Source organism: Cavia porcellus, unplaced genomic scaffold (assembly GCF_034190915.1).
Source record: "Cavia porcellus strain 051 isolate PalLab524CR breed Dunkin Hartley unplaced genomic scaffold, mCavPor4.1 scaffold_8, whole genome shotgun sequence".
NCBI lineage: Eukaryota > Metazoa > Chordata > Mammalia > Rodentia > Caviidae > Cavia > Cavia porcellus.
This window is the reverse complement of record NW_026947491.1, coordinates 7,411,783-7,422,200: the sequence shown is the minus strand read 5'-3', so window position 1 is coordinate 7,422,200 and position 10,418 is coordinate 7,411,783. Positions and strand designations below refer to the sequence as shown.

At 41.2% G+C, this 10,418-nt stretch overlaps 1 long non-coding RNA gene across 3 annotated transcripts in view; it reads left to right on the top strand.

Moving 5' to 3' along the window:
- LOC106025935 (uncharacterized) overlaps nucleotides 1-9,096 on the top strand; it is a 19,633-nt gene extending 10,537 nt beyond the window's left edge. For all 3 annotated transcript variants that reach the window (XR_010049122.1, XR_002789473.2, XR_010049121.1), the window contains 2 exons: nucleotides 892-1,693; nucleotides 6,883-9,096. This is a non-coding gene — a long non-coding RNA (uncharacterized LOC106025935). The remainder of the gene's footprint in view (nucleotides 1-891; nucleotides 1,694-6,882) is intronic.
- The last annotated feature ends 1,322 nt before the right edge of the window (nucleotides 9,097-10,418 follow it).

Here is a 10,418-nt window from a genome sequence, read left to right as displayed (position 1 = left end):
CTGCTGGCAAAGGATCTTGGGAAATGTAGTTTGCTGACTTCAAGGTTGAGTGCACAACAGCATGAATCCAGAGATGGCATGGCTTGCTAAAGCTGTTGACCCTGGAGATTTTGCTGGTGTCTTCACATTTCTCTTCTTTGTCAAAGCAGCAATAAAAGTTTAAATAAGTTGATCTGTTGCCAAGCAACCCCCTTTTATATCAGCACAATTCTCATCACGAATGGTGGTGTTTTTTACTTCTTCAGTGACAAGATGCTGACAAACTTTAAGGAATTACAGACAATCTACAATGCTGAGAGACTCCTTTGTCTTCTTTTCTAAAAACTTGCTGTTTTTGTTACCTCAGACAGAGTCTCTGAGAACTCAGAGTGAACAGCATGTATCTTTTCAAACCTCCTGTCCTTTTAAAGGATGTAGTTTGCATCCTATATTTTATAGGATTTTCACTCTTTTTATTTTGAAAATCAAGTAAATTTGGTTCCTTAAGTAAGGCATTCAGCTTCTCTTCTTGTTTTTCAGTGTTTTCCTGTTGAGCATTAATCATAGCCCAGATTTGGCTTATTTCTTCAGAAAAGAATGTTCAAAGCTCTCTGATGAATCAGAGATGTTTAGATACTGCCATTCCAAACTAATTGGCCTTTCAATTAGAAGATTCTGTTTTAATCTTCACTTGGAGAAGTTACACACACACTTAAATACACACAAGAGTGTATCTTTTCATCTCTGCACCCGTATTAGTATTCATGGAAGGCTGATCATTTACAGATTCATTTACAGTCCTCTGTTACCAACAGGAGTTGCTCTGTTTTACTTTTCGCCTGTGATTACAGCCTAGTGATGCTTTTCTCCATTTTGTGTCCTTCGGTTTCACCATCTCCATTGTATTGATAGAAGAAAGAGAAGCAGAGAAGTTAAGAAACTCACCAAAGTCACGTCAGCCTCACTGGAGACAGAATGGAACCCAGGTGCAATGGTGCCAAGAAAGTATCTGGTTATTCCACCAGGGGCCTGAGATTCTGGGGGGAAAGATACAGCGCACCACTCCATTGTCTTTAAAATCCACAGACTGAACTAAAAGCAATCCTATTTTTAACTCTAGTCTATCTCCTGTTTATTATCTATTTTTGCCTAGTTTCCACAATTGTACATTTTGAGAGTGATGGTTAAAATAGTCACAAACATTTCCCTCTGTTAGTTCATTGGTTGGGATGATCATGACTTAGAAGTTATGGCATCAAGCAAGACCACTTTTGGCTAAGTACGTTAGAATCCTCAAACTAAAACTGCAAACCTTGCTGCCTACTGGTACCATCCACCATCACCAAGAGAACTACAAGTAGTTTTACCGTATTTGTTTCAGTGCATTTAAACGCCAGAACCCTAGAGATATTAAAATGTAGCTATTAATTAGTAGAACTCAGAAAATGAAGTTGCTATATAACTTTACTTGGTGATGGTATAACTTGAAGAGGTGATTGTCAAAGGAATCAGGACGCAGTTCAAATCCAAGAATAGCATAATCTCTGTTCTTAGACAACACATCATTTTTGAAGGATGTCATGTCTAAAACGCCGGGCTTCTGAAATACCCTTTGAAATACAAAATCCTAAAATATATTCTGCACACAGAGCAAGAACTGAGCAGGAGCACACTGGGCAGAGAAGAAAGCTGCTCTTAGGAAGCTTTCATACAGGTGTGTAAAGCCTTTCCTCTTTTTCTGGTTTGGGGGAGTTTAACCAGAGGCCTTTCTTCTTCACAGAATTGCCTTAAATTTAATCATTCTACTCTATGAAATATGAAAGCGCATAGTTAAAATGCAAACATCATCTGTATCAATTATTCACTTAACTCTGTCAGCAGCCTTTCCCTTCTTTCAGGCTGAAATCCATTAAGGTAGCACCAAGGTCCCTTGGTTCCTCCCTGCTAACCCCACACTGTCCCAAGCCCAGCACAAGTAGGAATCTCATGGGGAGGCCTGGAAGGGCCGGGGATCCCTGCTTCTCCTCCTCTCCTGTTCAGATCAGCTACCTGCAGAGAGGAAAAGAGACCAGGACCGACAGAGATTCCATGAGCACATCAGTCAATCCACAGAGACAAAAGCCACAAAACAAAATCAGATGGATCCTCAAACTATTTATATATATATTATTTGTTTGTTTGTTTGTTCATTTGTTTCATTATTCTAGGAATGACACTCAGGGAGATCTTACCACTGAGTTATTTCCTCAATTCTTTATGTCTTTATTTTTAACATTTCTTATTTTCTTATTTAATTTTTGGTACCGGGGATTGAACCCAAGGGCCTTGGTACTAAGCATCCTCAGCCTCTTTTTCTAAAATAAAAATTTACACAGGATCTTGCTAGTTTCAGAGTTTCCCTACCTGGGTTTGAACTTGGAATCCTGCTGCCTCAGCTTCCCAGCTGGGGATGCTGGGATGACAGAAATGCACCAAACACTCTACTTCTATTCTCTATTTTAGCACAAAGTTCTCACTTAAGGTATCCCAGCTGACCTCGAACTTACTGTCCTCCTGCCTCAGCCTCTTGAGGAGCTGGGGTGCACCACCATACAGAGTGGCTCTCACTCTATTTTGAGTTTGGTTTCCCTGGGTTCTGTGGCTAGCTCTCAGCTGGTTTGAGCATTTCCAACAAAAAGGCGAGATACAGACTTCTCTATACTACAAAGCCATCAATGTACCAATCAGAGCATTGATTTCATATATTCACTCATAGAATGCTTATAAAAATTCTACAGGTTACAAAGGGGAAAGTGGTGCCTCATGGAGTTAAAGAAAAAATAAACACTTTTCAAAATTACATAGCTAGCTAACAGCTGAGCTATGGGTCAATTCCAGTTCTCTTTGATTTAAATATGCACGTGATTTATGCCATAATCTACTGTCTTTAATATTCATACTTTTGTCTCCCTTATACCTCTTCAGTTGTATTTCTTGGTGACCCATTTAAATACTCATCCCAGTGGTGCCAAGAGATCTCTGGAGTTCCATTCTGATACTGTTGCTCAGTCTTTATGATTTCCAATGTACCACTGAGAAGTATGTTAGTTGGCTTTTCCATTGCTGGGACACAATACTGACACCCGCAGTGTAAAGGAGAATAGATTCAATTTGTCTCATGGTTTCAGCGGATTCAGGCCAAGGCAGAAGGGTATAGTGGAGCAAAGATGCTCAGCTCATGGTGGCCAGGAAGCAGAGAAGGGGACAGAACCAGAGAGTAAGGGACCAGGGATCACAGCTAGTACCCACGGTCACCCCTCCGTGACACACAGACTCACACAGAAGCATGACTGCCTAATCTCACTGACAAATTGCAAACCATCGAATTGGCCCTCCACCTTAACCACAGTAGACAGGCTCTAAAAAGAGAACCTGTAAACTCTGTAAACTCTCATCTGGTTCTTGGTGCTAATGGGTAACCTTAGATTCAATCTGTGGGTAACCTGAGATCTCTTTTGTGGGTAATAAGAGTTGATCTCTTTACCTTTCTTCACAACCAAAGACGTGTACTTATACGACAGTGATTCATTCTGATGTAATAAGAAGCAGATTCTGGTGGAAAAGAAACTCTTTCAAGCATTAGAATGATCTTTTTAGTCCACTACTGTGACCATTTGTGTCACTTTTCCATTCCTCTATCACCTCCTTTTTGACTATTTCAGACGATTTAATAGAAGACTCTCTAAACACAACTTAAAAGTATAGCAAGTGATTTTCACAATTGCTTCTAATACTTCCTTTGAATTGAACCAGAAACTGAGCATTAATTTCCAGGTCCACAGAAAACTCCAGACTGCTCAGGGCAGACAAGATGCTTGATGGCAGTAGACATTTAATGTGTTTCTGCATCTTGGCTATTGGGAAGCACGCTACAATGAGCATGGGGAAAGGGAAAAATATTTGCTGTTCTTCATGTGAGCAAAGGGAAGAGGCAGAATTTAGGTTCTAGATGTCTATGCTTCTGGTTAAACAGGCAAGTTGTGACAATGGGCTTGAGTGAAATGGATCCCATGTCCCCTCCCTCTAATGGACTGTGTGGCCCAAAGGTGCTGATTATGCTCTGTAATAGAAGGAAAATCTGCGGATTATGAGAATGTAGAGGAGGAAAATAATCCAGAGCCCTCTGCTTGAGGAGACTTTATCTGCCATGTGGAACCACTTTAGGTTACTCAATCAGTGCAACACCAAAATATTTTTAAATTCTGAGTCATGCGTTGTCACATACTAAACCCAGATTCCACAAAACACTGACTACCCAGCCTCCCGGAATCCAGGCTGAGGACGGTCCAGGGGTCTGAATCTGCAGAGCAGAAAAAGCAGCACCTCATCAGGGCTTCCAGAAGTCCCCAGGGACAGAGAGGCTGTCAGCTTTCATTTCTTGAATTCTCTGTCAGCTCCCCGAATGCTTTTCACAGTCACCTGGATAATCATTTAATTCACATGCATTTTTAACCCTGCATTTAAAGCAAATCATGCAGGCTATTGGAAAACCTCAAAAAGAGACAGAATTGAAGCAGAGGCCAGGGAGGTGGCACTTCTGGGAGACGCTGAGCAGACTGACTGGGAAGAGTCCTGGCCTGTCTCTGGGCCAAGGAGGTCATCACTTATGCTACAGGGAGTGGCCTGGGCTTTAGCTGGTATTTTTATCTGGGAAAGCATGTCATCCCTCACATACTGGGTTTTTAAAGGATGGATCTCTTTGCACCAGCCGTTTGCTCATCCCTGAAACACGCTTCACACCCATGGCGCCCAGCCAATTTCCGGGACCCTTGACATTCGGCTCAGGAAGATTCTGTTCTCAGCCTTGCTCGGCCTCCCTGCCCACACTACCCGCGTGTCTCTATCAGTGCAGCTGAAAATGGCCCGGTCTTACAGATTGCTGTGTCCCTCAAAGCCAGCACAGTAGCTGGGAAGGAGAACTCGCCCAAAGATCAGGAATTAATTAAAGCAGTGAATGCACAGATAGTCAAAACTGAAGTGATTACCTGCCTGTGACTTTCTGAAGTGTGATATGAATCCATAACAGTCTCTCTCAAACCACTCAAATCTCCCAGGATGGCAACCAGAATAGGCTTGTGTCTAGATTTGTCAAATCCTCGTGAAATTCAGGGTCAAAATCCTGGGCTGAGTTTAAAATAGTGGATCAAACTGTCACTGACAATCTGTCAGACAGAATGAAGATCTGTGCAAGTTTTTATTTTTTTCCAGTTTCTAACACTGTGTACTTGGAGTTCAGAATTATTTTGAAAGATAGTACACCTTAAGAGTGTGAGTAATTTTTTGCTTTAAGGGCTTTGTTCTTAACTGTTAAGAATGAAGCTGCCCAAGGGCTGAAGTGGCACATACCTTGTAATTCTAGCACCCTGGGAGGCTGAGGCAGGAGGACCATAAGTTTGAGCCCAGTCCGGGTAATTTAGTGACTTAGTGAGACTCTGTCTCAAAATTTAAAAACAAATGTGCTGGGAATGTAGTTCACTGAAAAACCTTTGCATTCAATTCCTAGTATTAAAAAAAATGAAGACCAGCACAAATACCCAAGAAACTGTAGTTTAAGAAATAATAAACTCTATTCTTTAGCAATACAGAAATGAAATTTGAATATATTGCTGGCTTTTAATTATAAGCACAGATTATTAAGAGCTTATATTTTCTTTGATGAATATTATTACCATTAAGAAAAATATGTAATTATTTAAAATTATCAGTAAGACCTGAAAAGCCCATTTAAAGTTCTTTTAATCTTTGTGATAGCCACTGTGTTTATATTTTTATTTTTTAAAAATATTTTATTTAAATAAAAACAAAAGGATAAAAGTGATACATAATTTCAAAAACAATAGGAAATTAACACTAGTTACTATATTGCATATTATTTAGAAAGTGGTTGTTCAGATTACAAGATTTAGGCATGAAAAAACGATCAGTCAGGCAATGAAAACACAGACTGTCCTTTTTGATGAACTAACAGATCTGTAGTATAGCCATCTACCTTGTATAGATTTACATATACGCACACATGTATGCATGCATATGTATACCTATAATCTTTTCCCTTCCTTCTTTTGTCCTTTCCCCGTCCCAGTTGTTCTTTCCTTCTGAGCACTTTCTCTCCCACTCATTTTCACAATACTTATTGCACATTTTGGATCTTATTTATATTTTTTAAAAATTTACACTATGGAGACAATATATTTACACATGCGAGTCTGATTTATTTCAGTTATGAGTATGGTCTCTAGTTGCATCCATTTACCTACAAAACCCTCAACTTTATCCTTCTTTATAGCTGAGTAATATTCCAGTGCATTAAAATACCACTTCTTTTTATCCATTCTGCAATTGATGGGTATTTGGGTTGCTTCCAAGATTTAGCTGTTACAAATTGTGCATGTGTATTGCTGAGGTATGATGTCTTCAATTGTTCTGAGAAAATACCCAGAAAAGGAATAGCTGGATTGAATGGAACCTCCAATCCCAACTTTGAGGAATCTCCACACTGATTTCTACATTTTTATGCTTTTCTTTCATTGCTTTTCTGATATGTGGGATGACTGTCAGGTATACACACGTGTGTATGTGTGTGTTAATCACATATCTACCTTTTGACCTGAACACTGCACTTGTATACATATAACTGTCTGGCGGACATCTGTATGTGCTTATGCTACAGCTGTTCACATTCAACAGAAATAAAACTCTGTTCTTTGAATCCTCCCTGAACCTTCTTAATCAAACTCTCACCTCCATTTTCTGCTCAGCCACTGCCTAGTCCCTGTCCCATACATTTGGAGACATCATGAATTTCCCCATCTTTTCAAAAGTGCAATGTCATTGTATCCTCATGAATGGCTTCTTTACTTACAGCCACCTAGACTCAGAGACACCTTGGACACAATTTCCAGCATGACTGCAAACATCACTGGCCATTTGTTCCCCGACAGAAGCAGTAAGCAACAGAAGGTGGGGATCCCTGTGGCCTGCAATGGAGAGAGGGTGGGAAATGAGGGAGGAGTGGAAGAGAAATACGGAATGCAAGTGTGGTCAGGACCTGAAGTCCTCTGGGGTAGCCAGTGTGAAGTGGGCCCAGTTACCCAAGAAAGCAGAGGTGGGGGGCTCCTCTGTGTGGTGCCTAGAGGCCCTGGAAGGTCAGGACCAGAGACTTGAGGGGAAGCACTGCGCAAAGTCTCCAGGCCACCTGGCACGTCCCAGCCCGGCACACGTGCTGTCCAGCTGTGGCTCCTCTGCTGCCTAGCACACAATCCTAGCATCACCTGTCATGTCCAGAGCATCTTCCGCCTCAAATGTAACCAACACCTGTAAACACCGGTCACTCACTTTGCATCTTGATGGAATGTATTGGTACCAAAGAGACTCAAAACTGCAAGAGATTTCTCATAGGAGTTTAGCATGGAGGACTGTTTTATTTTTAATTAAATCCCTGAACCATGATTGCTGCAACCTGCCTTCTCATTCTCCAAGCAAAAATGCCTGTAACTTCCACTTAGACTTCCAGAGTCATTTACACTTTACTGAGAAGTTTCATGTGCCTTGATTCCATACAGTCCTCTGACAAAAAAAGCTTTCAGGCAATCATTTCCACCTTGTAGAAGTTCAAATGGAAATAGATGATCCCAGAAAACCAACGTTTGGACCATTGCTAGCTGTTCTGCTAAAAAATCTCTGACTTTGCACAACTCTTCATTGGAGCCAACTTGCTACCTCTAGTTTTTTACATATGAGGTTTTGCTTATTATCATTTGTCTGTTTTTTCTAGACCATCTACTGTTCTCAACCATAATTCTTTAGGGCAGAATTGTTGGCTTTGTAAAAGCCTGGATTGAAATAATAATCTCCTTAGATATCTGCAATGCATACTGGGTGGTTTAGCAGACACCACTGACCTTCAGTGTTCTCACCTGTGATAGGGAGATGTGCAGCCTGAAGCTAAGAATGCCTGGCCAATGTCACAGCCCTCTCCTCCCAGCAGGCCCCTCACATCTGGGCTTACTGACTTTCATTCGGCTGTGGACTATGGGGCCCATCACTTTTAAAAGGGCCCTTGTGGTGCTGCCTATAAGCGATTCAGGGCACTGATGGGGAGAGCCAGGATGGAAGCTAAGATCCTGCCTATGAGCCGGATTGGCCTGCAGACTGGGGAGAGGAGAACATCCTCTGTGGTGAGCAACCAGCTAAATTTGGAAGAACTGTGTTGTTTGATTGACTTTGCAAGCCTAAACTCAAGCAACTATTTAGAGGACAGCATTGTGCAATATAATAACTATTGTAGGTTTCCTAATGTCTTATCACTGTTCTGATTTGTTTTATTGCTCTGTTTTATTTCCTTTAAAATTACAGAGAGAAAAAACTGAAGGAGTTAGTGGGATCCAAAATGTACAGAAGATACTGTGAGGGTGAAAGGGGAAGAAATGTCTAAAAAAGGAAGGCCGTAGCCATTGTTAGTTTCCTATTATCCTGTTTTGAATTTTTTTCTTGGTATTAGGGATCAAACTCATGCCAGGCAGGTGCTTATACCACTGACATAAATCCCTGGCCCTATTACCTTGTTTTGAAATCCTGTTTTCATTGTTTTGTTTGGTTTGCTTTTATTCTGTTTAGTTTTGTTAGATTCTATGATGTCTGATGGTGTGGCCAGCTCTTTTCAAGATAACAAGAAATATTATGGTAGCCATTGTTGATTTCCTATTATCTTATTTTGAAGTCCTGTATCACTTTCATTTCTTTGTTTGTATTGTTTTTATTCAGTCCTGTTTTGTTTGATTTTACTATGTCTTATAATATGGACAGTTATTTGGAAGATAACTTGAGGCCCTGTGGTAGAAATTGTTGATTTTCTAGTCTCTTGTTTTGAAGTCCTGTATTGTTCTCATTGCTTTGTTTTGATTGGTTTTACTATGTTTCATTATTTTTTATTTTATTCTCTTTAAAATAGAATTTTAAAAAATAAAGTTAAAAAAAAAAAAGGACCTATGTAATACTGCTAGTGGTTCTGTTCTATTTGGGCTGTAAATGACCAGACTGACGCTTTGCAAAGGGGCAAGTTCATTCATCAGATATAATTAGAGGCCAAATTTCATGATATTATAAATACCTCCTAGTTTATTTCTATAAAGCTTTTCATGAGCAACAGATATTGTACAGATAAGATAAATAAGACAGAACCACTACTCTTACGAGTAAAGGGATTAGGAGATAAGCAGGTAGAAAAAACCACAGCAGTGTGATAAATACTCTATGTGCAGATGAACAGCAGGAAGTAGGCATAAGCAACTCCGCTTGGCTGGAGGCAAGGTCCAGGGAAAACCACTAAGACACAACCCTGGACCGGAACCAGAGGGAAGAGTGATTTCAGCCTCTGCATGAAAGAAGAGAAATACCAGAGGCAGAGAAAATGATACCGAGGGCATCAGCAATATTTTAGCACTAGTGTGGGTTTGGTTTCTGCCCCCTTATTACCTACTCCATCTGAGGTAAGCTGACAGAGCTACCATTTCGCTTTTTCTATTTGCAAATTGACTTTAATAATATCTTGCCAAAGGTTTTGCTATTGATGAAATCAGAGCTTGGGATTTCACCATCTAAAGCTCAGGACATGGAAGCTACCCTGTACATGACAGAAGCCTGGTTTGCTTTACGTGGACGATGAGGACAACGTAAGGTAGCACTGTAATGAAGGTGTCTGAAGTTCAAAGCCCTGGGAGACGAACAGTGTGGACGCCTGGATGTGTGTGTGTTTCTGCCAGTGAGAGATCATCTCATGGCCAGGTTTTGTGCTGCGTTTCGACCTTGTTCTCACCACTGAGCTAGATCTGCCCTCTCTCAGAACACCTGGTCCTGGTCCCTGTTGCTGAGGACTTCATCAAATCTTCCAGAGCCAAGTTCGTGGGCCACCATCATGTCTGCACCCCAGCGGCAGATCAGCTGTGACAGTGTCCTCATCCCTGGACTTCAGAGACAGCTGGCTAAGCTCCATGCTTGATAAGCATCTGTCCAGGGTAAGGGTTTTACATGACTGAGGTTATATCACAGAATCTGGATTCCAAGAGCAATGAATTACATACATACAACTGTCTGCAAGTCCATCTGTTCAAGCTGCCATCCTGGGGGCCCCAAACCTAACTGCACACACGCGTACCCAGCACAGGATCATGGTCCTGACCTTGAAAATAAGCAGCAGGAGACAGCGGGAGAAATAAATCTCACCATGAAATACCTGATAGAAATCAAGGGAGCTGCTCATGCTCTTTGTACAGCTCTTTCTTTTTCAATTCCCTCAACAGCAAGAGGGCCACTGTTCAAACATCTCAAGTGCCCCACGCTGTTACTGCTAACAGGGCTGCTTCAGACTGCCGAGCTGCACGCTGACCTCCCCTCCAACTTGT